This window comes from Paroedura picta, chromosome 17, assembly GCF_049243985.1.
Source record: "Paroedura picta isolate Pp20150507F chromosome 17, Ppicta_v3.0, whole genome shotgun sequence".
Lineage (NCBI taxonomy): Eukaryota > Metazoa > Chordata > Lepidosauria > Squamata > Gekkonidae > Paroedura > Paroedura picta.
In genome coordinates this window covers 3,508,340-3,512,717 of record NC_135385.1, presented here as the reverse complement: position 1 = coordinate 3,512,717, position 4,378 = coordinate 3,508,340, and the positions used below count along the sequence as shown (strand labels likewise).

Below are 4,378 nucleotides of genomic sequence, written 5' to 3'. Positions count from 1 at the left end.
ATCCTTGTTGAAGGGAGGCCTCCGGAACTGCACCAGGACTCCAGGAGGGGTCTGCCCAATGCGACATGCAGGGGGACCATGACCTGTTGCGATTCTGATGAGATGCCTCTGTAGATACAGCCCGAGACTTGATTGGCCTTCTTTAACTGGGGCACCAACATTACATTTGAGTCCTGGCATTGAATTCCGAAGCTGTTGGCGTCCCTTCCTGACTCAGCCCCCACCTTCTCTTCTGGGGTCACCAGAGCGACCCCCCCCCCCGAGGGACGGATTCTCCCGCAGAGGAAAGCTCCAGGACCCATTGTGATGCGGGCTCAGAACGGGGCTTTCCATGGGGCGCCCAGGGGCCAACCGTCATTTCATACAAGGAGCCAGAAAAAGATGGAGGCCGACCTTGTAAGTAGGACCTTAAATTAATGCTTATAGTAGAGAGGAGTGGGGGGAGGGGGGAATAGAAAGGGCCGTTTGGTGCCAGGAAGGGGCTGGGCAGGCAGGGCAGCGGAGGGGGGGGGGAAGCCGTGCCTGTCCTCCCTCCTTCGCATCTTGCCCTCAGGCTGCCCCCAGGCAGGAAATTCACCAATCCCCATTTCTTCTTGCAGGTGCTAGAAGACATTGAGGAGCAGGATGTTTGGAGCACGGTAAGTTTTCCAGGGAGTTTATGTTGGGCGGACCCCAGGGGCACAGTGGGGTTGATGGGTCAGAGGGACAATGTCTAACGCTTTTTTTCTTCTCTCCTTTCCAACAGGATAGTGACTATTCGCTGGAGCGCGGATCCACTCCCAGTGGGTTCGTCTCCAGCTGGGCCTCTGGAGACGGATCCACTGGGTCCTCTGAAGACATAACGGTTGTGGTAAGTCCAGCTCAGCCCCCAGACCCCCGTCCTGCCCGTGAGGCCCCCTCCCTGAATCCCCCTCTCTGGCCTTTACCACAGGCTGATTGGTGCCCCTCTCTTTTGCCCGCAGGCACAGTCCGAGGAGGTTGAACAGGAGGAGGAAGAAGAAGAGGAGGAGGAGGAGAAGGAAGAGGAGGAGGAGGAAGATGAGGAGAAGGAAGAAGAAATCGACACAATAACGTTGTGCCCAGAGCCCTCTGCAGCCGGCTCTCCACCAGCCCCGCCCCGCATTGCCTGGGCCGCCCCGCAAGCGGCCCAGGGGTGCTGGGTGGGGCTACGCCGCCGGCTACGGAGGGGAATTCGCAGACTCCGGGCACGTTTTTGTATTTTATGTAAATAGTTTGTTAATAGTAAATAACCACTTGTACATAGTTATCAATAAATGTTTGTTTGGTTCTTATAAAGTTTCTTTGTGCTGTTGTCTGTGGTATGGACAATGTGCCATTTCCTCTCTGTGTATCAATGGTCCCCATGTCCAGCCGCCTCCATTCCAGTTCTCAGCCACGCAGGCATTGAATGGGATAGAAGCAGGGGCATCCAGGGTAGAGTCTGCACACAATACACAATGCACTTTCAATGCACTTTAGGAGTAGATTTTCCTGTTCCGCATAGGAAAATCCAGCTGCCAAAGCAACTTGAAAGTGCATTATCCTACGTGTGCAGACTCTGCCCAGGTCTTCCATTACAGTTCTGTTAACAAGGGTTCCCCATGGATGAGTTTTGCGTATCTCAAGCCATCACCTTTGGGGTTTGATGTCTGGGTTGTAACAGAAAAGCTGGGAATTTCCCTGGCATCTGGAATAGACTGTTCTATTATTCACTGAAGGCGGAGCTGCATTGATAAGTGTTCTATACAAAAGGGTTCGTAGGATCTGGCTGATCCGCTTGTGATCCTGCTGAAAACAGTGTCAGATAACCCAAAGGGGAGCACCCAGGGCAAAACAGACTTCTAATTAATTTGTTGCGTTCGTCGTGTATGTCCCTGGGAAAGTAAAATCTTACTTTCCACTTCTGGTGAAGGTTTCTAGTTCCTAAACAGAAAATGGGGAAACGAGCCCTACACGCTAAGGTGAAGACCCGTTGGGGAATGTAAGACACACACACACAGAAAATCCACAAACCTAACGCCTGTTGTGTCAAAATGCAGCAAGATTATTCTCCCCGTTCGCCTCAGCCCTGCCGGGAAGCCTGGCTTCAGCTCCGAGAAGAATCCCAGAGAATCACTTTTGTAACGGGGGCAGATAAATCTACGGACTCCCTCCACCCCTAAAAAGGTTCCGGCTAACTTTTTAATATCCATTTCCCTACATTCACGCACACTGGCGCAAAGCACAGCAGGAGGAAAGGGGAGGGGGGTGCTCTGGTGGCAGCATATGCTGCATTTGATGGCCTCCACCATGGCCTGCCAAGCGACAAGGTAACCCACCCCCAAAGAAACAGCCTCCCCCACAAAAAAACCCTTGAAGAGAATGTCAGAGCCCCACCCAACCCCACCCCAAGGACAAAGCTGAAGGCAGGGGTGGGTGGGCTGTGGGCAGCTCAGAGCGGCTGGTGTCAGCGGAGGCAGGAGGGCGGCCTCTGAACTGCAGCTGACACATGGGAAAGGTTCCCTGGGAGAGACACTGATGTTCTGGAACTGGAATTACAGCCCTCAGAGAGGATGGCAGTCCCTGAGCATACTCCAATTCAAAAACAACATTGCTTTTGTTTGGTTTTGTTTTTTACATGCGAAGGATGTTTAGAGTTCAGGAGAATGCCAGTAAATATTTTCAGCCAAGTGAGGGTCTCAGATGCTTCCAGAGTTCCAAAGTATCTCTCCATCTGACCGAGAGGTCGATTCGGTGAAGGTTCAGGGGGGTGGCAGGTGACAGGGGATGAGCGAGAGGGATGTGAGTGTCCTGCATGGTACAGAGGGCTGGACTAGATGACCAAGGAGGCCCCTTCCAACTCTAGGATTCTATGAAGGGTGCTCTGCTATGCCGCATAAACAACAGAGCCAGTTGTGCTCTGCTGGTGCTGGTGCTACGGGCCTTTAAAGCAGGCCCTTTAACAGCCCTTTAATGGGCCCTTAAGTCCTTAAATCATGCCTGGCTCCACAAGTAAGATTGGTAACGTGTATGTGTGTGGGGGGGGGGGTTGTATTCAGGGGGTCCTCATAACCTGAAACCATTATTTAGTTCGTGCATAACTATGGCTCTGTGAACATCACAAGCCCCGTTCACAAGCAAGCTGTTTGGTTTCCTCCTTCCTTTCACTCCTGACTGTTTCCTAGCCTTCGAAAGGTTTCACCTGTTAATTCATTTACTCCAGGTTCCTCCCCCCCCAAAAAAAAAGAAATAGGAAGGGGGGCTAAGTTTAGGCACCTGACATTATTTTTGCCACTTCTGTGGTCTGAGGAAAAAATCCCTTTTCCCATGGGCAGAATTCAGCATTTGGATCCTAAGCCAAGCACTAATGACAGCCTTGAAACGACATTTCACGGCCCCACTGACTTTCCCTGGCCGGCAGAAAGGACGGGATGAAGGGCTCCCTAGAAGGGGAAATGCCCCTGGGAGGCACTGCACCCCCTCCTTTCTGCCGGCCAGGGAAGATGAAGTGCCCTTGGGGGGCACTCCACTTCTGCTGTCTGTGGCTTTTTGCAGTTTGCCCTCTGGGAGGCCATTCACCCCTCTGCAGCTGGGATAGATAAAATTGAAAGGGTACAGAGGAGAGCGACGAGGATGATCTGGGGCCAAGGGACCAAGCCCTATGAAGATAGGTTGAGGGACTTGGGAATGTCCAGCCTGGAGAAAAGGAGGTTGAGAGGGGACATGATAGCCCTCTTTAAGTATTTGAAAGGTTGTCACTTGGAGGAGGGCAGGATGCTGTTTCTGCTGGCTGCAGAGGAGTGGACACGCAGTAATGGGTTTAAACTTCAAGTACAACGATATAGGCTAGATATCAGGAAAAAAGTTGTCACAGAGTAGTTCAGCAGTGGAATAGGCTGCCTAAGGAGGTGGTGAGCTCCTCCTCACTGGCAGTCTTCAAGCAAAGGTTGGAGACACACTTTTCTTGGATGCTTTAGGATGCTTAGGGCTGATCCTGCGTTGAGCAGGGGGTTGGACTAGATGGCCTCTGTGGACCCTTCCAACTCTATGATTGTATGACTAGAAGGCCTGTGTGGCCCCTTCCAACTCTATGATTCTATGACTAGATGGCCTGTATGGCCCCTTCCAACTCTTTGGGCCATTTCGCACGGCTTCAAAGTAGCAGAATGGTTGCTATTTGGAAACGCTACTAATTTGCCATAACCCACGACGTCGTAGACAATCTGCAACAATCCTGAAACCAATCAGCAAAAAGCGCTTCGTTGTGGCGCTTTCAGGGGAATCCAGAAAAGTGGATTCACCCTCCGGATAGCGATACACTCCTGCAACCAATCTGCAACAGTAGCGCTAAAGACCTGTGCGTTACCATTGTTGCTGGTTCTTCAAAGTCCCTCCCCCT

General features: G+C 51.9%; 1 long non-coding RNA gene across 1 annotated transcript; it reads left to right on the top strand.

The window, feature by feature from the left end:
• The first annotated feature begins 364 nt into the window (after positions 1-364).
• LOC143827484 (uncharacterized) lies at positions 365-851 on the top strand. The gene is made up of 3 exons (XR_013227336.1): positions 365-396; positions 600-638; positions 746-851. It is a non-coding gene; the product is annotated as an uncharacterized LOC143827484 (long non-coding RNA).
• Positions 852-4,378: the final 3,527 nt, after the last annotated feature.